Here is a 25,962-nt window from a genome sequence, read left to right as displayed (position 1 = left end):
TATAGTTTTCCCAGCACCATTTGTTGAAGAGACTGTTCTTCTCCCATTGTGAGGTGTTGGTGCCCTGGCTAAAGATCATTTGACCATATGTACAAGGGTTTATTTCTGGACTCTCTATTCTGTTACATTGATCTATATGTCTGTCTTTATATCAGTACACATTGTGGTTTTTGGAGGTGTTTTCTGAGACAGAGTTTCACTCTGTAGCCCAGGCTGGAGTGTAATGGCACTATCTCAGCTCACTGCAACCTCCACTTCCAGATTCAAGTGGTTCTTGTGCCTTAGCCTCCCAAGTAGCTGGGATTACAGGTGTGCACCACCACGCCTGGTGAGTTTTTGTATTTTTAGTACAGACGGGGTTTTGCCATGCTGGCCAGGCTGGTCTCAAACTCCTGACCTCAAGTGATCTGTCCACCTCGGCCTCCCAAAGTTCTGGGATTACAGGCATGAGCCACCTCACCCAGCCTACACTGTTTTGATTACTTGTAGCTTTGTGATGTGTTTCGAAATCAGGAAATGCGAGCCCTCCAACTTTGTTCTTTTTTAAAGATAGTTTTGGCTGTTCAGGTTCCCTTGAGATTCCACATGTATTTTAGGAATTTTTTTCCTATTTCTGCAAAAAATGCCATTGGGATTTTGATAGGATTGCATTGCATCTGATTGCTTTAGGCTGTGTGTACATTTTAACAACACTAGTCTTTTCTAATTCATGACCACAGGATGTCTTCTCATATATTTGTGTCTGCTTTAATTTCTCTCAGCAATGTTTTGTAGTTTTCAGTGTACAAACTTTTCCACCTCTTTGGTTAATTTGCATGTTATTATTTTTTGATGCTATCGTAAATGGGATTATTTTCATAATTTCCTCTTGTGATTTTTCATTGTTAGTGTATAGAAACTCCACTGTTTTGTGTGTGTTGATTTCATATCTAGCAACTTTGCTGAATTCATGTATTAGTTCTAACAGTTATTTTGTGGAATCTTTAGGGTTTTCTATATACAAAATCTTGTCATATGCAAACAGATAAAATTTACATCTACCTTTCCAATCGGGATACCTGTTATTTCTTTTTCTTTCTCTCATTCTCCTCCAGGACATGTCAAAGTTATAGGGATTATGTAGATTTGGGGGTTATGTGTGTTCTTCTTTTCTTCTTTTTTATTATTGAGACAGGCCTTTTTTTTTTTCCAGCCTGTAGCCCAGGCTGGAGTACAGTGGTGCCATCATGGTTTACTGCAGGCTTGATCTCCCAGGCTCAAGCTATTCTCCCATCACAGCTTCCCAAGTAGCTGGGACTGTAGGCACGAGCCATTATGCCTGGCTAATTTTTTATTTTTTGTAGAAATGATCTTTTGCCATGTTGTCCAGGCTGGCCTTGAACTCCTGGGCTCAAGCAATCTTCCCACCTTGGCATCCCAAAGCACTGGGATTACAGGTGTGAGTCAGCACATCCAGCTGTTATGTTGTCTTCTGTCTCCTCCTGTTTCTGGAGAGATATTCGTTATCTCTGCCCAGGTAGTCCCTTTTGTATCCAGTGACTCTGCTATTTCCTTGAGATCCTGGGACATGGGATTCCTTTGGGAAAGTGAGAGCCCTGGGACTATTGGTCTCATCTCCTGAATGCACCCCTCACTCTTTCCTCTCTGGGGTCCTTCCATGTCCCAAGGGGCCTCTGGAAGGAGAGGCTAAAGATCCCCCTGCACACAGAATTCCAGCTTTTCCTCTGCTCTCCTTGGGGTTCACAATCCTGCTTCCTTTCAGTACCATTGTTCCTTCCCTGGAGCACTCTTCTCCCTTTGACTTTTTCTGAAATCTTTCTCATTCTCCTTCAAAATGAAAGCCAAGGAGCATTACTAACTAGCTAGGCTTTCTGCCTTGCTTCCTGTCTCCCCAATGCACTAGAGCATCTGACTCCATGGTTGAATGAGAGGAAAGGAAAGAAAAGATTTGTGATAACTGGATATGTTGCTGCCCATATACCTCTTCCTTGCAGACCTCCAGAACAAACTCTTCCTATGGAATGATAAATGATGTGATGTGATAATGATGTATGTGATAAACCTGAATGCTGTGAGCCCAACAGGTCTTCCCCTCCAGGTCCACATTCCACTTCCCTCACCATTCTCCATAAAGCATGGTTTCTGTCACGTGGTGGCATCTGGAAGATCAGTGTTTAAATTCCACTACAGAGTAGCTGTGCTACTCTGAACTTCAGTTTCTGAACTTCAGTTTCCTCGTTTGTGAAATGGGGTAGTTATTTCTTCCTTCCCGGATTGTTGTGATTATTAGAATGAGACTGTATGTGCAAAGCAACTAGCACAGTGTCTGGGTGCAAGAGTTTTAAAAAGTGAAGCTATTGTTATTCTAACCTGGGTCTCTAGCTCACTTATAATGGAAAGCCCAAACAGAAAAGACTCATTTTGACCAGAACCCTCCCCTGCTTCTGGCCTGGCTGCACTCACAGAAGTCTACGAAGACTGAAGACTGTGCAGCAGAGCCCAATATTACCCAGACCACAGCTCACACATGCTCTTCCGCACCCACCAGAGCACTTCTTTATTCCTCTGTGGTGGATTTAATCTTTCTTATGAGCCTCCATCCAGAGGGCGAGCAGGGCAAGTATAAGGTGAAAGTGGACTTCACCCTTTTTTTCTTTTTTTTTTTTTTTGAGACGGAGTCTTGTTCTGTCACCCAGGCTGGAGTGCAGTGGCCCAATCTCAGCTCACTGCAATCTCTGCCTCCTGGGTTCACGCCATTCTCCTACCTCAGCCTCCCAAGTAGCTGGGACTGCAGGCACCTGCTGCCACGCCCAGCTAATTTTTTGTATTTTTAGTAGAGACGGAGTTTCATTGTGTTATCCAGGATGGTCTCGATCTCCTGACCTCGTGATCCACCCACCTCGGCCTCCCAAAGTGCTGGAATTACAGGCATGAGCCACCACGCCCGGCCAAAAGTGGACTTTACTCTTGCCAATCTCATTCTTTACCAATTTATACAACAGTCTTTGGGAGGATTCAATCTCTTCCAGAGAAATCCACAATTGTTCCTATGTCTTTGCCTCTTCCTTCCTTTGTCCAATTCCAATAGTACAGGCCAGGAATCCCTAGGTATTCAAAGGAATACCTTTGATGGTCTTACAGAGAGCCAAGTTTGTTGGGGTTCCTGGGCCCCTTGTCTTCGTGTATTTGGTGTGAATTAGTGGTCTGGTTTTGACTCATTCAGGCTGGTAGTCTTCCCTGTGAATTGGCCCCACTGTGGTCTTGTGATGCTGCTGCTTCAGTTCTGGTTGTTATTCCTGTTCAGCGAGGTCCACTTCACCCGTCCAGGGAGGCCTGCTTTGCCAAGTGCTCCAGGCAGAGTTAGCTACATTCTGTGCTGCCTGCCTCTCGGGAGGGCTTGGAACCTCAACATCACCAGCATATCACACATGGGCTCTGTGCCAGCCACTGCTCTCCGCCATGGCTGTGCTTTCACCTCCAGCTTGCTGCAGGCCCCTGGCAGAAAACCCTGCCAGGACTTCAGATGGACAGAGCCCCTCTGTTGTTGGCTTTCCTTTAATTTAACATGTTGTTTTGACTAGGAATGCTTTTGGCTGCAAGTAACAGAAACTCTAACAGTAACATAAACCGTAAGCGTTTTCACAAGGTCCTGGAGTGGGTGGTATCAATGGTTTGGCAACTCTGTGAAGTCATTAAGAGCCTCTCTGTGTTTTCCTTCTATTGTACTTGGCCTATTTTTCTTATCCCTTTCAGTTAATCATCATAAAATGGCTGCCTCAGCTCCATCATCATGTTCGTGTTTAAGGAATGTATAAGTGAGACCAACGAGCACAGGCAGTGTTTCTTTTGTGCTGGTCCCTTTCATTTGAAAACAAAACGTCTTCCCCAGAAGCTCTAGCGGAAGCTTATGTCTAATTTGTCAAAACTAAGTCACATTCTATTCTCAAGGAAGGCTGGGAGAGAGAGTATTTGGTTTTCCAGCCTCTTCAGGAGGAGGTTACTGGGGAGAAGGAAATTGGGGGTACCTTGTGAGTAATCATCTTATGTCCTCCACCCACTTCCCCCTTTGGGACTTTGGAGTAGAAGGGGGAGATTAGGAACCGCTGCTTGACCACTGCTTCCCGGAGGAGCATGGACAATGGGAAAGAATGCAAGGTCTGAATCCTTCATAGGGATACTGTAAGGATCAAAGGAGATTGTTTATGTAAGCAGTTAGCACTATGCTGGCACAGAGTAAGCATCTGATAGAAGTTTGCTATTGTTATTCTTTTTATTGATACTATTATTTATTGTTAATGTTGCTGTTTTCTCCTTTCTTGACTCCTCCAGGCCAGAAGAGCCAGGCTTTCCACTTCTTCTCTGACAGAAAATGCCCCTACTTCATTCTCTGACAGAAAATGCCCCTTTTTCTATTGCAACAGTAAAACTCCATTATCAAGTCAGTCTTGCTTTTGAGTCCTATATAAAACTTAAGTAGAGTGATCATACAATTTATTATACAAACTGGAACGCTTTGGAGAACAAACAAGAACACTTTTTGGTGGAACTATGGGAGTTCAAGAAAGAGGAAAAAAATTTTTAAAACAACACTTTTTGAGTAATAGCTTTGTTGAGATAGAATTCACATACCATACAATTCACCTTGCACCTCGGTGATTTTTAATATATTTACAATTGTTCAACTATTGCCACAATCAATTTTAGAATATTTAATCTCTCCCAAAAGGACACTCTGTATCCTTTAAATATAACCCTGCTATTCTCCATCCTCCCCAGCCCTAGGCAGCCACTAATCTACTTTCTGTCTTTATATTTTGGCCTGTTCTGGACATTTCATATAAATGGAATCCTATGATGTGTGGTCTTTTGTGCTTTCTTCTTTCACTTAGCATCATGTTTTCAAAGTTTCAAAGTTCACCCATGTGATAGCATGTATCAGTACTTCTTTCCTTTTTTTTGCTGAATAATGTTCTATTGTATAGATAAATCACATTTTCCTGTTCATTCACGTACATGTGGATTGTTTTCACCTTTTGGCTATGTGAATAATGCTACAGTGAACAATCGTGTACAAGTATGTGTTTTTGTATGTTTTTAATTCTCTTGGGTGTATGCCTAGGAATAGAATTACTGGGTTAAATGTAACTGCACGTTTAACCTTTTTTTTTTTTTTTTTTTGAGATGGAGTTTCTCTGTCACCCAGGCTGGACCGCAGTGGCGCGATCTCGGCTCACTGCAAGCTCTGCCTTCTGGGTTCACGCCCTTCTCCTGCCTCAGACTCCCGAGTAGCTGGGACTACAGGCGCCCGCCACCACGTTTGGCTAATGTTTTGTATTTTTAGTAGAGATGGGGTTTCACCATGGTCTCGATTTCCCGACCTCATGATCCGCCTGCTTCAGTCTCCCAAAGTGCTGGGATTACAGGCGTAAGCCACTGCGCCCAACCACTTTTTTTTTTTTTTTGAGACAGAGTTTCACTCTTGCTGCCCAGGCTGGAGTGCAGGGGTGCAATCTCAGCTCACTGCAACCTCCACCTCCTAGGTTCAAACGATTCTCCTGCCTCAGCCTCCTGAGCAGCTGGGATTATAGGTGCCTGCCACTATCCCCAGCTAATTTTTATGTTTTTTAGTAGAGACAGGGTTTCAGCATGTTAACCAGGCTGGTGTGGAACTCATGGCCTCAAGCGATCCGCCCACCTCAGCCTTCCAAAGTCCTGGGATTACAGGTGTGAGCCACTGCATCCGGCCATTGAACGTCTTTTTATGTGCTTCTTGGCCAGTAGAGAACCTTTAAAAAACTTTTAATTTTGACCTAGTTTCACTTGCACAGAAAAGTTATAGAATAGTTAAAACAAAAAACTATATACCCTTCACCCAGATTTCCCAGCTGTTAACACTTTGCTCCATTTCAGCTGTCATTTACTCTCTCTCTCTCTCTCTCTCTCTCGCTCTCTTTCTTTCTTTTTGTTTTGAGACGGAGTCTTGCTCTGTTGCGCAGGCTGGAGTGCAGTGGCACGATCTCGACTCACTGCAAGCTCTGCCTCCCGAGTTCATGCTATTCTCCCGAGTAGCTGGGACTACAGGTGTCTGCCACCACGCCCGGCAAATTTTTTGTATTTTTTGTAGTAGAGATGGAGTTTCACCGTGTTAGCCAGGATGTTCTTGATCTCCTGACCTTGTGATCCGCCAACCTCGGCCTCCCAAAGTGCTGGGATTACAGGCGTGAGCCACCGCGCCTGGCCTATCTCTTTTTTTTTTTTTTTTTTTTTTTGAGACGGAGTCTCGCTGTGTCTCCCAGGCTGGAGTGCAGTGGCGTGATCTCGGCTCACTGCAAGCTCCGCCTCCCGGGTTCACGCCATTCTCCCGCCTCAGCCTCCCAGGTGCTGAGACTACAGGCGCCCGCCACCACGCCCGGCTAGTTTTTTGTATTTTTAGTAGAGACGGGGTTTCACCATGTTAGCCAGGATGGTCTCGATCTCCTGACCTCGTGATCCACCCGCCTCGGCCTCCCAAAGTGCTGGGATTGCAGGCTTGAGCCACCGCGCCCGGCCTTTTTTTTTTTTTTTTTTTTTTTTTTACTCAGGCTGCAGTGTGGTGGTGCAACCTCTGCTCACTGCAGCCTTGAAATCCTGGGCTCAAGCGATCCTCCCACCTCAGCCCCCACAAGTAGCTGGGACTATAGGTACCCGCCACCATGCCTGGCTACTTTTTGTATTTTTTGTAGAGATGGAGTTTTGCTGTGTTGCCCAGGCTGGTCTTGAATTCCTGAGATCAGGCAGTCTGCCTTCCTGGCCTCCCAAAGTGCTGAAATTATAGGCTTGAGCCACTGTGCCCAGCATCTGTCTCTCTCTCCCCTCACCTCCACGCATACACATTTTTTTTTTAACAATTTGAGAGTAATTTGCATTCATCATGTCCCTTTATCTATGAACACTTCAATGTGGAGTTCCTGAGAACAAGGATGTTTTTAATGTGATCTCAGAACATTTATCAAAAATCAGAAAATTCAAAGTTGATAAAATAATATTATGTAATCCATAGTCAATATTCAAACTTCACCAGTTGTCCCAATATTCTATGTTCGAATCCAGGATCACAGATTACATTTACTCATCAGATTTCTTCAATCACCTTTCATGTGAAGCAGCTCCTCAACCTTTCTTGCTCTTCAGTGGCCTCTATAGTTTTGAAGAGTTTAGGCCAGTTACTTTGTAAAATAGATTTGTCTGCGGTTTGCTTGTGATTAGATTAAATTATGCATTTAAAAATATTTGATTTTACTTATTTTTGAGACAGGGTTTTTCACTCTATTGCCCAGGCCAGAGTGTAGTGACGCAATCATGGCTCCATTGCAGCCTCAACTTTCCAGGCTCAAGTGATGCTCCCGCCTCAGCCTCCCGAGTATCTGAGACTAAAGGTATGTGCCACCACACCCGGCTAATTTTTGTATTTTTTATAAAGATAGGGTTTCGCCATATTGCCCAGGCTGGTCTCGAACTCCTGAGCTCAAGCAATCCTTCCGCCTCGGCCTCCCAAAGTGCTAGGATTACAGGTATGAGTCACAGTGCCCAGTCTAGGTCATTCCTTTCGGAATCACTGCAGGAAGCACCCTCCCTGAGCCCAGGAGCACCAAGAGGGAGAGTAGGGTGGGAGGACAAGGCAAACCTTGTTGACTAATCCTGTGGACACCAGCCCATTATTATGCAGTTAGTCTGGGGGAAATAAACACAGGATTTCATGTTTATCTACCTGAAATATTGTCCTTATTTATCTACCTTAATCACTCCTCCTTTTAATGTTGAACAAATTAAATATTTGTCTGCCTTAATTCCTCCTCCTTTTGACTGTAGGACAAACTAAATATTGATCCTGCCTTACACCCTCCTCCTCTTGACTTTAAGACAAGTCAGATGAAGAAATGTCTTTATTGACGTTTTACTTTATTTTGTTTTTCTGGTAGTATGGCAGGTGGGAAGGTAGAGATGACTGGAGAAGGCAAAAGAGGGCTAGATCCTATGATGGGCTGTGTGCTCAGGCACGGAAGGAATGGGACTTTGCAAGCATCTAAGAAAAGGGTGCCTGTGCTGAGGGAACTGTGTGGGGTTAACCCCTGAGAAACAGAGGCTGTGTCTTCACCCCAGGCATGTTTATGGCACAACAAATAAAACAAGCAGGAACTGTTTTCTGGTGGACAAAGTTTCCTTTTTTTTTTTTTTTTGGAGTCAGAGTCTTACTCTATCATCCAGGCTAGAGTGCAATGGTGCAGTCTTGGCTCAGTACAACCTCTGCCTCCCGGGTTCAAGCAATTCTCCTGCCTCAGCCTCCCAAGTAGCTGGGATTACAGGCACCCGCCACCACATCTGGCTAATTTTTTGTATTTAGTAGAGACGGTTTCACTATGTTGGTCAGGCTGGTCTCGAACTCCTGACCTCAGGTGATCCACCTGCCTCAGCCTCCCAAAATGCATGCTGAATGACCTTTAAGGTGCCTAGTTAATTACCAACTCAACTCCAGTTCTCCTTTCTTCAAAATCAGATTTCCTCTCAAATCCCATCCTGCTACTCCATTCTATTTAAGTGCCTGGAGATCTTCTTCCCTCACACTATCTAAAGTCATGCCCCACGTCTCACCACAGGGAAATGAAGACTTCACAATCCCTAAGATCCAGCCCACACTCTTGAGGTCTGGGGTGGATACCAAGAAACGATCCACAAAATTCTATTGTTTTGATACGAGACTCAAATATGCCAGATATGTGTAAAAGCAACCTACAAGCTCTCTAATCATGCTCACCTAAAAGATTCCCAGGATCTAATAGGCTCAAAGAAACTTCTTCTAGACATATAAAAGAGAATATTGGATTATGCAAAAATTCATTATTAATTTTTTTATCCATCCTTTAATTCAGCAAACATTTATCTGCTGTTGACTTTATGCAGTGTGGCCTTTTAAGGATTGGAGGACAGGTGAAGAACAGGGGTGCCAGAATGCATCCTCCTACTGATGAGGTCAGTACACATTTGCATTTTAAAATGCTCTGTCCAGCTGGGCATGGTGGATCATGCCTGTAATCTCAACATTGGAAGGCCAAGGTGGGAGGATTGCTTCAGCCCAGGAGTTCAACACCAGCCTGGGCAACATAGAAAGACCCCGTCTCTAAATCAATCAATCAATCAATGCCCTGTCTTTGAAAATAAAACTCTTAAAGAAAGGTTTAATGGGCAGGGTGTGGTAGCTCATGCCTGTAATACAGCACTTTGGGAGGCTGAGGCAGGAGGATCACTGTAGCCCAGAAGTTCAAGACCAGCCTGGGCAACATGTGAGCCCTCATCTCAATTTTTTAACAAATAAATGAATACATACCTAAGGAAAGATAAAAAGAAAAGTTTAATGAAAAAATACAGTGTAAAACAAGTATCTTAGACCTAAAAGTATTTTTGTTCAAGCTACATATTGTGAATCACCTTTCCGTGTTGAGGATACAGAATATGTAAGCCCAGGAAACTAGGCAGAACGTTCATGTACTAACTAATCAACCCGAGGCAAGGCGAAAATGAGAGTAATCAACCTGAGGCAAGGGGCAAATGAGACGGAAACTGCCTCTGGTCTATCATAAGCGGCAACTTTCCCTCTGATGTATTTTTTTGTTATTCAGTGTAAAAGGATAAAATCTCTCTAAAACTAAAACCTTAATGTTTGTCAGGAGTTACAAACCATGACCAACTAATTATGGGAAATCATAAGATATGACTGTATGAGATCTAGATGGTTTACAAAGCGTACCCATTGTTAATCACATATGGCCACCCTCCCACTGCGTGCTCACATGACCTCTTCGTGCTCCTGGAAAGAGGGTGCGGGGGGCAGAGGGAAAGAGAGGAGAAGTGAAAATGGTATTAGAAAGCAAACTTTCCCTTTTCACAAGATGGCGCCGAAAGTGAAGAAGGAAACTCCTGTCCCTCCTAAAGCCGAAGCCAAAGCAAAGGATTTAAAGGCCGAGAAGACAGTGTTGAAAGGTGTCCACAGCCGCAAAAAGAAAAAGAAAGAGAGGGAGAGGGAACTCTCCGGTGTCTCTTGTTTCAGGGACCCTAACCTGGGCCACTTTGGCCCAGGGACTGTGGGGTGGGGGGTTGTGGCGGCTCTGCTCTGAGTGGCCAAGATAAAGCAACAGAAAAATGTCCAAAGCTGTGCAGCAAAGACAAGTCACTGAACAGGGATCTGCTCATAAGTGTGGGGAACTCCAAGTCAGCCACCCTGGAGGCGAGTCCCCAAAGAGTCCATGCAAGGTGGCATCAGCAGAAGAAGGGAATTATTCCCATCCTTGGCACATTCCTCACTGACCTGGTGATGCTAGACACTGCGATGAGTGGTTATGTGGATGGGAATAAGAAGAACTCCCAGAAAAGGAGACCCAGCTGCTCAGGTGGCTGCAAATCATTCCAGCCTTCACCCCAGGGAGGAACCGGGGGCCTGGTTCTGGGCCAGAGAGCAGCCCAGTGAGGGTGAGAGCTACAGCCTGTCCTGCCAGCTGGATCCCCTGTGCCGGTCAACCAGTAATACCGTCAAGGCTGAGCAGGTCAGGCTTCCCGGAGCTGGCCCTGGGAAGACGGAGCTGGTCCTGGGAAGACAGCCCTGGGGTGAGTTGACTCCTGCTGTGGTACTGAGACAACATTGTCATAAATTCAATGAGCCCTTGTATTCCTTTTTCTTTTTTACCTATCTTCATCTATAATCACTATGCGTACTAGTCTTTGTTAGTGTTTCTATTCAACTTAATAGAGATATGGTATACTTAAAAAAAAAAAAAATGGGCTGGCATGGTGGCTCACACCTATAATCCCAACACTTTGGGAGGCCGAGGTGGGTGGATCACAAGGTCAGGAGATGAAGACCATCCTGGCCAACATGGTGAAACCCCATCTCTATTAAAAATACAAAAATTAGCCAGGCGTGGTGGCGTGTACCTGTAGTCCCAGCTACTCAGGAGGCTGAGGCAGGAGAATTGCTTGAACCCAGAAGCTGGATGTTGCAGTAAGCCGAGATCACGCCACTGCACTCCAGCCTGGGCGACAGATCGAGACTCCGTCTCAAAAAAAAAAAAAAATCCTATCATGAGACCCTGTCTTTATGACTTCGTTTAACTTCAGTTACTTCCTAAAGGTGCTCCCTCCAACTGCAGGCACATTGGGCATTAGGGCTCCAACATAAGAATTTCAGGTGGACAGAAACATTCAGTCCATATCACATATTGTCTCCTAATAGTACAGCCCCCATGCACTATGATTTCTGAGTATTTGCAAATAGCTGATTGTGTGCTGTCTTCCTTGTACAGGTGTTTATAATGAACCTAAAACAATGACAATGCTTTTAGCCCTCTCGAATGCATATCACAGCAGGGAAGCTTTGTGCATCCCTCAACCTGAGTGTTATTCCCCTCCCCCCAGCCCCCCCGCAACACTTACCTAGGTCTTGTCATCCTTCTCCAAAAAGTTCTGCATATCAGAACTTTATGGGAAAGGGAGGAGACACATTTAAATTGCAGGCCTTCTCTGACCCTGTTTTTAAAAATACTATTTATTAATATTGTCAAAAGTATAGGAGTATGCAAAGAAATACATTTAGTCCCAAATCTCACTTCCCAATAACCCATATCAATTTTTTTGGGGGACGGAGTCTTGCTCTGTCACCCCGGCTAGAGTGCAGTGGCGCCATCTTGACTCACTGCAAGCTCCACCTCCCTGATTCACGCCATTCTCCTGCCTCAGCCTCCTGAATAGCTGGGACTACAGGCGCCTGCCACCATACCTGGCTAAATGTTTTTTTGTATTTTTAGTAGAGACAGGGTTTCACTGTGTTAGCCAGGATGATCTGGATCTCCTAACCTTGTGATCTGCCTGCCTCAGCCTCCCAAAGTGCTGGGATTACAGGCGTGAGCCACCGCACCCAGCCTTTTTTTTTTTTTTTTTTTTTTTAAGCGATGGAGTCTTGCTCTGTCGCCCTGGCTAGAGTGCAGGGGTGCAATCTCACTGCAACCTCTGCCTCCTGGGTTAAAGCGATTCTTCTGCCTCAGCCTCCCAAGTAGCTGGGATTACAGGTGCTCGCCACCATGCCCGGCTAATTTTGTATTTTTAGTAGAGACAGGGTTTTGCCATGTTGGCCAGGCTGGTCTTGAACTCCTGACCTCAGATGATCCACCTGCCTCGGCCTCCCAAAGTGCTGGGATTACAGGCATGAACCACCATGCCCAGCCATATTGGTATTCTTTAGAATGATATATTCAGGAGATTAGGAAAATGTAAATGATACAGAAAGTGTAAAATGAAAATAAAGCCAGCTGGGCACAGTGGCTGATGCCTGTAATCCCAGCACTTTGGAAGGCCAAGGTGAGCAGATCACCTGAGGTCAGGAGTTCAAGAGCAGCCTGGCCAACATGGTGAAACCCTGTCTCGACAAAAATACAAAAATTAGCTCGGCATGGTAGCACATGCCTGTAGTCCCAGCTACTCAGGAGGCTGAGACAGGAGAATCACCTGAACCTGAGAAATGGAGATTGTAGTGAGGCAAGATTGTGCCACTGCACTCCAGCCTGGGCAACAGAGTGACACTCAGTGTCAAGGAAGGAAGGAAGGATGGAAGGGAGGAAGGGAGGGAGGGAGGAAAATAAGGTCTCCAGCTCTCCCTATTCCAGCCCTTCAACTGCAAAGCAACTACTATTATTATTCATTTGTTCATTTATATAAAAGTACTTACTGAGCAACAGTGCTGGGCATTGTTTGGGTTGCTGGGAATACAGTGGTGAGCAAGATATGTCAAGTCTCTGCGTCATGGTACTGGCACTTTAGTGAACAAGGCAGAAAATAAACACACAAATCCATAAAGTAAAATGAGGCAGTGGTGAACTGTGAATGAAATGCAGCATGAAAGAAGAAAGTGGTGGGAGGGAGTGCTGTTGTGGGCTCTGACCTGAAGTGAGGGAGTGAGACTATGACTATCTGGGGGAGAGAGGGCAGCCAGGTCAAAAGCCAGGGGCCAGAATTTCTTCAGACATCTATGATCTTGATTTCATGTGTTTTTCAAAGAGTTATTGTTTAGAAAATGAAAAAAATGAAGCATATCTGCTGAAGAGCTGTCTGTTTTCATCACTGACTCTGCAAAATACACTGTTCTTTGTGTACTGTGTGTTACTTTGCCAGCTGCTGCATTAGCCTTCAAAAGTATTTGAAAACTTAAGATGAGCTACAATTTTTTGCAAACTTACATTCCTTTCTGTGGTATTTTGTCCTGCAATGGAAGCATAGTAATTATTTTATGGAAATGTTAGCAATTCTGTACCAACTTTGAATAACCTGAAAAATTTATTAAAATTTAAAAAATTAAAAATATATTTAAAAAAAAGAAGAAGAATTTGCTCGATTTGTTCAAGGAACATCAGGAAGGCCAAAGAAGCCAGATCAGAGTCATGAAGGGGAAAAGTTTAGGCCCTAAGATTAGGCAGGACCTAGGATTTAAGGTGGGGGCAGGTGATTCTTAAGAAGTCTGAAGTTTGAGAATAATGATTTGGTCAAACTCTCTTACTTTATAAGTGGAAAAACTGAAGGCAGATCGATGACTGCTTGATGCTTTGCCAGGTTTCTCTTAACACAAAATATTCTCTCACAAAACAGATTTATCTCAGACAGAAACCATATATTAACTATCTCAATAATTCCAGTACTTAGTACCATTCTTGGTTGGCAATAAGGGCTCAGTAAATATTTGCTGAATGTCAAAATCAACTGACCACAAATGTAGGATTTCTTTCTGACAGAGTGGGAGCGCCGTCATCTCGGACAAACATCACCACTTTAAAAATTCCAGCTCCCTTTCTAGCCTCATGCATTTCAAGGAAATCACTTCTCTTCTACAAGCAGCCAGAAAAAACAGATAGTAAAATACAAATAAAACAGCTTAGGCACCAAAAAAGGTGGGAAAAAAGTCTCCTGGGTAACTGCCAAACTTTACCCTCATTCAATGGGCCCCAGTAAAACAGTAGGCCTTAATAAGCACATTCCTTTCCCTTCAAGTTCACTAAAATAAAAAAGGTAAAAGCAAATTTGAGGGGTATGCCTGCAACTGCAAAAAAAAAGATATAAAAACAAACACACAACTCTCCCTCCCAAATAAGCACAACAACAACAAAAACACAAAAGGAGTCCAAGTCTCTAATAAGCTCTCCCACCCTAAATTGTTAAAACTCTTAGTCTGTAAAAAAAGTGTGCCTCTAACCTAACTTGGCCAAAAGCTCCTCTCAGGTTTGCTTTCTCTAAAATAAACCTGTCTTAACTAGCAAGCCATCTTTTGTGTTTATTTCCTCTTTCTTTAATTCTTACACTTTCTGGACTCTCAATTTCTCTATTTCCTTGATCTGCATATCTGCCCATATGCTAGTATCACACCATCTTGCTTGCTGTGGCTTTGTAGTGATAAAGGTTCTCCCTGACCAAACTTTAATCAGGCTCCTCTAAGCCCCGTTTTCAACTAAGCCTCAATCTTGGCCTATAAGAACTGCAGACTCTGGGCCATGCACAGTGGCTCACACCTGTAATCCCAGCATTTTGGGAGGTTGAGGTGGATAGATCATCTGAGATCAGGAGTTCGTGACCAGCCTGGCCAACATGGTGAAACCCTGTCTCTACTAAAAAAATACAGAAATTAGCCAGGCATGGCGGGGCACACCTGTAATCCCAGCTACTCAGGAGGCTGAGGCAGGAGAATCACTTGAACCCAGGAGGTGGAGGTTGCGGTGAACCAAGATCGTACCACTTCACTCCAGCCTGGGTCCAGCCTGGGCAACAAGAGTAAAACCCCGTCTCAAAAAAAAAAAAAAAAAAAAAAAAAAGATAAAAAAGCAAACTGCAGACTCTCAGCGCAAATGATTTCATCCACCTCTGACACTAAGAGACTTCAACAAACACTATCGTTTCTCACAGTTCGTGGCCATGTCCTTAGGATGATGACCTCAGCCCCCTTACGTTTCTGCCCATTAAAATTCAATGCTGCCCAGAAAATTTATGATTTATGATTTGTTCCAGGCAAAGCCTGAATATAGGCCCCTGAATCCCCTTTTCCTAAAGGATTTACTTTAGAAAACTGGCAGTTAGAAATCCTTTCTCTGTCTCTTGGAAATGTATCTTCTATAACACAGGAATGTCTTTCCCAAGGACCTGGCAGCCATCGCTTTGAAATGTAATCATTAGGTACGACAGAGCCTCTGTCTCCCAATTTTGATAGTAGGGTAGGACCCTGATATTGATAAGCACCAGTTCACAATTTGATAAGCATAAGTTCACAATCTAGTCAATGTACTTATTGACCAAACCTCCCTCCCCTCAACTAGCATCCTTCAGTACTTTTCCTTTAACACATCCTAGCATTTAAAAAGCCTCCTGCCTTCTGGTTTGGTAGAATTGAGCTCAATTAATGCTGAAGTGCCTCTTCCCTGCTACAGTAGTCTGAATAAAATCTGTCTTGACATTTTTGACAAGTGTCTGGTGCAAAATTTTTCTTTAACAATAGTAAGTGTTGAAATTGGATAGTGTAAGTTTTTTTTTTAACTTTGTTCTTTTTCAAAATATTTAGCTATCCTAGGTCATTTGCTTTTCTATATAAATTTTAGCAAAAGCTTATCAATTTCTACAAAAACCTGCTGGACTATTTTTTTTTTTTTTTTTTTTTTTTTGAGACCAAGTCTCACTTTGTTGCCCAGGCTGGAGTGCAGTGGCACAATCTTGGCTCACTGCAACCTCCGTCTCCCAAGTTCAAGTGATTCTCCTGCTTCAACCTCCCTAGTAGCTGGGATTACAGGCAGATGCCACCATGCCCAGCTAATTTTTGTATTTTTAGTAGAGTCAGTGTTTCACCATGTTGACCAGGCTGGTCTCGAACACCTGACCTCAGGTGATCCACTTGCCTTGGCCTCCCAGAGTGCTGGGATTACAGGCGTGAGCCACTGCACCCAGCCAGGACTGACTTTTTAATTTTTTCCCTTGATTTCACAGTATTTGGAATGGACTCACTTTCTTAGGAATGGCATTAATTTTTTTTTATTTGGCAGGAATTTATCAATAAATTGGGGGAGGACTGCCATCTTAACAATATAGTCTTTTAATCTATGAACATGGGATTATTTAAATCAGGGATTAGCAAATTTTCTGCAAAGAACCATATAGTAAAAATATTTGTGGTGTTGTCGGCTATATTCAATTTTGCTTTGTAGTGTAAAAGCAGTTGTTGGCCAGGCGTGGTGGCTCATGCCTGTAATCCCAGCACTTTGGGAGGCTGAGGCGGGCAGATTACCTAAAGTCAGGAGTTCAAGACCAGCTGGGTAACATGGAGAAACCCTGTTTCTACTAAAAATACAAAAAGATAGCTGGGCATGGTGGCGCATGCCTGTAATTCCAGCTATTTGGGAGGTTGAGGCAGGAGAATCACTTGAACCTGGAAAGTGGATGTTGCAGTGAGCCGAGATGATGCCATTGCTCTCCAGCTTGGGCAACAAGAGCAAAACTCCGTCTCAAAAAAAAAAATAGTGTTTCAATAAAACTTTATTTACAAAACAAACAGGGGGCCAGATTAGGACCATGGACTGTAGTTTGCTGCCTCTAATTTAGAACTTCTTCAATTTCTCTGAGCAAAGTTTTATAATTTTTATTGTAAGTCTTGCATTTATTTCATTAAACTCATTTCTAAGTACTTTATTCTTTTAGGTGTTATTGTGAATGAAATTTTGTTTCCTTAATTTCATTTTCACATTGTTTATTACTAGTATGTAGAAATACAATTGATTTTTACACATTGGCCTTGTATACCTGAACCTTGTTTGCTAAACTTATTTATTAATTCCAGTAAAATTTTTTGGTAGATTACTTGGGATTTTCTGCATACAGATCATGTGGTCTACAAATAAATACAGTTTTACATTTTCCTTTTCATTCTAGATGTCTTTAATTTACCTTTCTCTCTGTTTCTCCCTCTACCCCCTTTTTAAGTTGCCCTGGCTATGACTACTAGTACAGTGTTGAATAGAAGTGGTAAGAGTAGACATTCTTGCCTGTGTCCTATACTTGAGTGGGAAACATTCTGTCTTTCATCATTGAGTACATTAACTGTAGGTTGTTTGTAGTTGCCCTCTATCATATTGAAGAAGTTTACTTTTATTCCTAGTTTGTTGAGAATTTTTACCATGAATGTATGTTGGCTATTGTCAAATGCTTCTGTATCTATTGAAATGACAATGTGATGTCTTTTAATCTATTAATCTAGTGCATTATATTCACTGATTTGGGGGTTTTGTTGTTTTTAATTAATTAGTTTTAAAAATCTCACCACATACTAGAGAAAGCATTACTTGATTTTTGGATGTCACACTAACCTTGCATTTCTGGGATAAATCATACTTGGTCATGGTGTATAATCTTTTGTATATGTTGATGGATTTTGTTTGCTAGTATCTTATTGAGTATGTTTGCATCTATATTCATGAGAGATATTGTTCTATAATTTTTGTTTCTTTTGGTGTGTTTGTCTAGCTTTGGTATCGGGGTAACACTGGCCTCACTGAAGGAGTTGGAGCAAGATCCATCCTTTTTTATTTTCTGAAAGATTATTGTGAAAGACATATTATTTCTTCTCATCTTGTCATGTCGTGTTGTGTCCTGTCCTGTCCTGTCCTGTCTGTTTGAGATGGAGTTTTGCTCTTGTTGCCCAGGCTGGAGTGCAATGGCATGATCTCGGCCCATTGCAACCTTTGCCTCCCAGGTTCAGGTGATGCTCCTGCCTCCCAAGTAGCTTGGATTACAGGTATGTGCCACCAGATCTGGCTAATTTTTTTTTTTTTTTTTTTTTTTTTTTTTTGAGACAAGGTCTTGCTCTGTCGCCCAGGCTGGAGTGCAGTGGCATGATCTCGGCTCACTGCAAGCTCCGCCTCCCGAGTTCACACCATTCTCCTACTTCAGCCTCCTGAGTAGCTGGGACTACTGGTGCCCGCCACCATACCTGGCTAACTCTTTTTGTATTTTTAGTAGAGACGGGGTTTTGCTGTGTTAACCAGGATGATCTCGATCTCCTGACCTCGTGATCCACTCACCTTGGCCTCCCAACATGCTGGGATTACATGCGTGAGCCACCGCACCCTGCCTAATTTTGTATTTTTAGTAGTGATGGGGTTTCACCATGTTATAGAGGCTGGTTTTGAACTCCTGACCTCAGGTGATCCACCTGCCTCAGCCTCCAATTTGGCTAATCTTTTTATCTTGTGGAGATGGAGTTCTCACTATGTTGTCCAGGCTGCTCTTGAATTTCTGGCCTCAAGCAATCCTCCTACCTGGGCCTCCCAAAGTTCTGGATTAAAGGTATAAGCCACCACGCCTGGCCTAAAAATGTATCTTTTATACATACGTTTTTCACAAAATTGGGATAAAGAGAAACAGACTGGCACTGGTATGCATTTCAAGAAAAATAGGAGAAAGCATATTTACTTAGGAAAGTGAGGCTCTTAAGTACCTCATATACAAACATCATACCGGCTTCACTGGGTTGTGTTACCTGACTTGCCCCCTGAGCATTTGAACTTGCTACCCCTTGATAGAGAATTGATTCCCTCATTTGCCAAAGAGGAATCTGAGACCAGGTGAGGGTGAGCACCTGATTGGCCAGGTACTCACCCCCAGCCAATCAGCAGTAAGTTCCTTTTCATCCCACCCACAGGAGGAGATTAGTAACCATGTCTGACAGGCATTTACTTTCTTCCTGGTGAGTAGCTGAAAAAGAGAGTACTTTGGAAATATTTGGAAATAGCACCGTTTTTCTCTCACGTATCTGTGATCTGGAAGCCCCCTGACTGCTTCAAGTTGTCCTGCCTTTCCAGACCGAACCAATGTTCATTTTACATGTGTTGACTGATGGCTCCTGTCTCCCCAAAAGGTATAAAACCAAGCTGTGCTCTGACCACCTTGGGCACAAGAACCTTGTGCTCAGAACCTCCTGAGGGTGTGTCAGAACCTCCTGAGGGTGTGTCAGAACCTCCTGAGGGTGTGTCATGGGTGCATGTCCTCAACCTTGTGACTCGGTGCTAACGCTGTACTAAATTACTAGGCTGGTTAACATCTATTGGAATTTCTTGATGCCAAAGGCCGTGGGAGGCCTGAACACATTGTCAAGGGAGGAGGAAGGGGAAGGAGAAGGGCTGCGGGATCCCCTGCATGAAAGGCCCCATGCTGGTGGCAGCTCCGCCTGCTGCTCCGGGGCTCAAAGGTGCTTAGATCTCTTCACTTGAGTGCAGATGCTGCCGGCCCTTTGGCCAGGTGTGTGAGGGAGGCAGCCCTGGCTGTAAAGAGAGCACTGGCTTGGCTGGGTGTGGTGGCTCACACCTGTAATCCCAGCACTTTGGGAGGCCAAGGTGGACAGATGATTTGAGGTCAGGAGTTTGTGACCAGCCTGGCCAACATGGTGAAATCCCATCTCTACTAAAAAAAAAAATACAGAAATTAGCCGAGCATGGTGGCATGTACCTGTAATCCCAGCTACACAGGAGGCTGAGGCAGGAGAATCACTTGAACCCAGGAGGTGGAAGTTGCAGTGAGCTGAGATTGTGCCACTGCACTCCAGCCTGGGCAACAGACTCCATCTCAAAAAAAAAAAAAAAAAAAAAAAAAAGAGCACTGGCTTTTGGGCCCTTAGGCCTATTATATAACTGAATTGTGTCAGGCCTCTGAGCTGAAGCTCAGCCAGTATAACCCCTGTGACCTGCACACATACATCCAGATGGCCTGCAGGAACCAAGAAGTCTGGAGCAGCCAAAAAACCACAAAGAAGTAAAACACCCAGTTCCTGCTTTAACTGATTAACCAAAATTACAACATTTTACCATTGTGACTTGTCCCTGCCCTACCTTAGCTGATTAATCAACTTTGTGACATTCTTCTTCTGGACAGTGAGTCTTATGATCTCCCAAACATGTACCTTGTGACCCCCTCCTCTGCTAACAATAGATAACCAACTTTTACTGTAACTTTCCATTACTTACCCAACTCCTATAAAGCAATCCTTCCCCATCTCCCTTCGCTGACTCTATTTGTGGACTCAGCCCACCGGCACCCAAGTGAATTAAAAGCTTTATTGCTCACACAAAGCCTGTTTGGTGGTTTATTCACTCGGATGTGCTTGACAAATTTGGGTCTGCTTGCCCAGTACAGTTAAGTCCAGATATCCACACTGAGGTTGCAGCACTAGAAAGGAAGGTGTTTATTCACAGAGCCCTGAACAAGGGGGACCAGGCAGCTCATGCTCAAATCCTGACCTCTCTGAAGGCTGGCAGTAAGCGAGGAAACCACCCCTCATATCGTCTTATGCCCAGTTTCTGCCTCCAAAGAAAGAAGTAAAAACTAAAAGGCAGAAATGAAATCCAAGGCAGACAGCCTGGTGACGCACCCTGGGCCTGATAGTTAAAGATCGACCCCTGACCTAATCAGTTCTGTTATCTATAGATTACAGACATTGTATAGAAATGCACTGTGAAAATCCCTATCTTGTTTTGTTCTGATCTAATTACCAGTGCATGCAGCCCCCAGTCATGTACCCCCTGCTTGCTCAATCAATCATGACCCTCTCACACGCACCCCCTTAGAGTTATGAGCCCTTAAAAGGGACAGGAATTGCCCACTCATGGAGCTCGGCTTTGGAGACAGGAGTCTTGCCGATGCCCCCGCCTGAATAAACCGCTTCCTTCTTTAACTCAGTGTCCGAGGAGTTTTGTCTGCCGCTCGTCCTGCTGCAGCAGATGTGAACCATGAAAATTTGAGACAGGTGTCAATTAATTTAGAAAGTTTATTTTGCCAAGGTTGAGGACATGCACCCGTGACACACCCTCAGGAGGTTCTGACGATATGTGCCCAAGGTGGTCAGAGCACAGCTTGGTTTTATACCTTTTAGGGAGACATGAGCCATCAATCAACATATGTAAAATGAACATTGGTTTGGTCGAGACAGGGCAGGACAACTTGAAGCAGGCAGGGGGCTTCCAGATCACAGACACGTGAGAGACAAACGGTTGCATTCTTTTGAGTTTCTGATTAGCTTTTCCAGAGGAGGCAATCAGATATGCATTTATCTCAGTGAGCAGAGGGATGACTTTTGAGTAGAATGCAAGGCAGATTTGTCTTAAGCAGTTCCCAGCTTGAATTTTCTCTTTAACTTAGCTATTTGGTGGGGGGCAACATAGTTTCCTTTCACACAGGTAAGGGTTTTTAAAGGCAGGGGTAAATTTTCAAGAAAGCAGAAGTTAGACGAAATTGTAAATCTACATGGAGGTTACACATTGGTTTGGCCCAAAAAAGGTGAGATATCTTGAAGCAGGGGCTTACAGGTCATAGGTGGATTCAGAGATTCTTTGATTTGTAGTTGATTCAGGAGGCGACACCTCATTTGAAAATTTGGGGTTAACAGAAAAGAGTATTAGTTTTAGCTCATGGGCGTGGCTTTCAGGTCCCTCCGGAAGAAATTTAGAATGAAGGAAGCTGGTCAGAGTGCGGTCCTCAGCTCCCACTATCTGAGGTCTGCAGGCCAGCAGATCCATTTGGTGGGGGTCCAAGTGGAGGTCCAGGTTTCTGAATGACAAACTCAAGGACGTGTGTTAAGATGTTTGTTATCTTTAGTTTCTAAAGGGAAACTAAACATCTCTGTACTCTAGCTTCCTTGGCTATTATTTTGGGCTACTGTTACCTTCCTGCCTAACAAGTTACTTACTTACTTCTCAGGGCTAGCTGGATGCCTGAAATTTCCCTTGAAGGCACTCAAGGTTTTCCTTTATTTTCATACTTGGTGGTGGAGTTGGGGGTAGTGGCACAGGCTCCTAAAAAGGGGTCCCTGCTACATCTCAGGCCTGGGTTTAAATTCTCGCTCCTTCTCACTATCTGAAAACCCTAAATAGTTGTTCCCATCCTAAAACTTCAATGCCCCACTGGTAAAGTGGGGGTGAGAAGGCCTGTTTTGTTGTGTTGCCGTGAAATCCCTGAGGTAATGCATGTGTGGACATGAGAGGCTCCGGCTCCCCTCCCACCTCTCAGCCCTCCTCCCTGGGGTGGTTCTGGAAGGCACTGCTCATGGTAAGGACAGAAGGTTGCTGGCTGGCGTTCTTCTCTCTAATTCAGTGACTGCATTTACTTTGCATGTGCTCTATGAGGAGAATGAGGGCCTGTGATGCTGGTATAGATCAGTTCAGATATACTGGTGGGTACGTGGCTGCTGCCCAAGACTCCTGAGTGCCCCCACTCAGCATGTTGGATCTCCTGGCCCCTCCAGACCTCAACATCATTCAGAAATAGAAGGAGTAGAACCTGGCACAGTAGGGTCCCCCAGACTGACCGCTGGCAACTGAACTGAAGGGTCAGTGGTTGAGCCATACTTGTTGTTCAACGCTTTGAATACCACATCCAGAAAGAAAATACAAGCTCCCTGTCACCAGAGCCTTCTTGTGACCGTGTTACATTCAACACAAGACAAACATCAGCTTCACAAAAGGGAGCGGTTCTGGGACAACACATTGAAAGTGTGGGAGGCAGGTAGTTCCTGGGTTCTGTGCATAGTTGCTCTAAGCTATAAACACACGCTCCTTGACCAAATACCCTTTAATTCACTTGACAAACAAGAAGCTTCCAGACCTCCAAGGGGATGCCCAAGTCTTCCTTTTCTCTGGGACAAAACTTGGTTTTGTTTCTTAGGTTTCTCAGTGGCTAATCCCGAACATGTTTGCTTTCGTCCCGTTTCTTTGTCTCAGTGTTTTCTCTGCTGTTTTCACACCTCTCTGGATAAGCTTTCCAAGTTCCTTACAGAAAACAAGAAAGATTATTCACAGGCAGTCTTCCTGGTCCCTGGCTTGTCAGCCTCAATGCATTCCAGTGCACTCTTGTGACACCTTATCCAGAGTAGCCGTGGCTTATAGCATTTACAGTGTTCTTTCTCGCTATTCTATTAGTGGCTTCCTTTTCCAGCTCAGTTCTTTTCCTGGATCTCCAGGATCTCTATCCTACCGTCACCCTCACCCCATGTAGGGGGTTCACCCTACAGCATTTCTGTGGCTGTAAAAAGACCCTCTACTGCATCTTTTGGCGTGGAGAATTTGTCTTATTATATTTCTGAAGCAAGAGATTATGAAGAAATGAATCCACGGGTGGGGGCAGAGTCCGTCTTTCTGGTTTCTGCAGAGTGAAAACTCTCATAATGCCTGTCCTAGACTGAGCCCCTCCGTCCAGAAGCTGGTCCACCTCTGGACTTAATACTTGAGCTGAAAACGTCTCTTTTTGCCCATGCTTATTTTAGTTCAGTTTCCAACAGAACAGAATCCTGACGAGTACAGAAACGGGTCCTGCCACAGGGTGTTACAAAGATCGGGCTCTACAAAGTAAAACTGCCAGGGTGTAAGTGGACCCTCAGGGAGGCTGGCTTTTGCCAGGCTGGGAATTGGGCAGTCCTCGAACACTGAACACTTTTCCATCTGTCCCTTCATGCCTGCTTGTCACGGGGAGGCCGGCTTCTATGGAGGGGGGTCCCTGGGAAGGAATGGGGGCCAACAGGGAGGGGAATGGGATCCGTATTGCGTATTTGGGGTAAGGAAGACACCCACAGGGAAAGTGGAAAGAACAGGAGCCGGTGGAGGGCAATGTGCAGGGTGGGGGTGGGGGTGCAGTTTTCACCTGTGGTCTCTGTGAGATACCAAGTAAGATTATGTTCTGGGTATGAAGTAGGCAGTTGGGTGAGAGGTTTAAGAGAAGAGATCATGGTTTGGAAAGGCTCTAGAGCAGGATGGGAGAGGGAGCGGATGGGAGACAAGTCATTAGCTTGAAGACTGGTGAGGGGAGCCCCCATCAATCCTGGTGTTAAATCAAGTTTAGCCTAAAGCCTTGTCCTCACATATTTTAAATTCACCCTAAAGTTTTATCTGTACATAGTGAACTGTAAGCTAACTGGACATAAATAGGCTGTCACCTACTTTCGTACCAAGTAGCTGAGTCTCGGTCAATCACAGCAGCCAGACTTCAACCACTCACAGGTGGCCAGCTGTTCAAACTGGGCTCAAATAAGCCAAACACCACGCCATCACCAATCCATCTGTTTCTGTACCTCACTTCCACTTTCTGTACATCACTTTCCTTTTTCTGTCCATAAATCTTCAACTATGAGGCAGCGCAGAAGTATCTCTGAACCTATTTTTTCCTGGGGGCTGCCTGAGTCACACAAATGGTTCTTTGCACAATCAAACTCTGTTAAATTTAATTTGTCTAAGGTTCTTTTAACACTGGGAATGATGGCGGGGCACGGTGGCCCACGCCTGTAATCTCAGCACTTTGGGAGGCCAAGGCAGGCAGATCACTTGAGGTCAGGAGTTCGAAACCAACCTGGGCAATGGTGAAACCCCGTCTCTACTAAAAATGCAAAAATAGCCAAGCATGGTGGTGCATGCCTGTAGCCCCAGCTACTGGGAAGGCTGAAGCACAAGAATCGCTTGTGCCCGGGAGGCGGAGGTTGCAGTGAGCTGAGATCGCACCACTGTGCTCCATCCTGGGCTACAGAGCAAGACCGTGTCTCAGAAAAAAAACAAAAAACAAAACAAAACAAAAAAGCCCGGGAATGAATGGCAGCCCCTGCCACAGCATCAGCCCAAGGGCTGTGTGACTCCATGGATCTTGAGGTGTTCTCTGGGGCTTGTAGGGCTGACCCACAGGTGGGGATAGCGTGGCTGTAGTCAGAGTTAAAGTTTAAAATCTCTACATGTCAAAACATATCATTTGAGAGATAAAAATGTAAATGAAAATTTCTCATTCCTTAGTTTTAACTCCAGAATGGATGTGCTAACCATGAAAAAAATCAGGGAAATATTTTAACACATGTGACACTTGAAGATTAATAGCTTTAATATATTAGGAGCCTTGACTAATCCAGGAGAAAAATATAAATACCCCAAACAGAAAAATAGCTAAAGGACATGAGTGAACAGGGTATTCACCAAAGAAGAAAAACAACTGGTCAATACATATACAGAAAAAGGTCTAGGCTGGGCGCGATGGCTCACGCCTGTAATCCCAGCACTTTGGGAGGATGAGGCGGGCAGATCACGAGGTCAGGAGATCGAGACCATCCTGGCTAACATGGTGAAACCTCATCTCTACTAAAAATACAAAAAATTAGCCAGGCGTGGTGGTGGGCACCTGTAGTCCCAGCTACTCGGGAGTCTGAGGCAGGAGAATGGCATGAACCTGGGAGGCGGAGCTTGCACTGAGCCAAAATTGAGCCACTGCACTCCAGTGTGGGGGACAGAGTGAGACTCCGTCTCAAAAAAGAAAAAAAAGAGAAAGTATAATCTTGCCAATTAGCAAAGAAAAATAATTTAAGACAAAGTATTTCAAACCTATCAGAGTAATAGGTGATAATCTAAGAGAATTATAATTTTCTTTTACCCAGAAATTCTACCTCTATTAATTTCCTTTTTTTTTTTGAGATGGAGTTTCGCTCTTGTTGCCCAGGCTAGAGTGCAATGGCGTGATCTCGGCCTACAGCAACCTTCGTCTCCCAGGTTCAAGTGATTCTCCTGCCTCAGCCTCCCAAGTAGCTGGGATTACAGGCATGCACCACCATGCCCGGCTAATTTTGTATTTTTAGTAGAGACGGGGTTTCTCCATGTTGGTGAGGCTGGTCTTGAACTCGTGACCTCAGGTGATCCTCCCACCTCGACCTCTCAAAGTGCTGGGATTACAGGCATGAGCCACCTTGCCTGGCCTCTATGAATTTCTCTTAAATAAATTAGTGTAAGTGTGAGAAATTTTTATCTGAAGGACCTGGATTTCAACAGTATTTCTAATTATAGAAAATAAAGTCAGAAACAACCTGAGTGTTCAACAAGAGGAACCTGACCAAATAAATGATGGCCCAAATCA

This window comes from Macaca nemestrina, chromosome 9 (genome assembly GCF_043159975.1).
Source record: "Macaca nemestrina isolate mMacNem1 chromosome 9, mMacNem.hap1, whole genome shotgun sequence".
Lineage (NCBI taxonomy): Eukaryota > Metazoa > Chordata > Mammalia > Primates > Cercopithecidae > Macaca > Macaca nemestrina.
Note: the sequence above shows the minus strand (reverse complement) of the source record.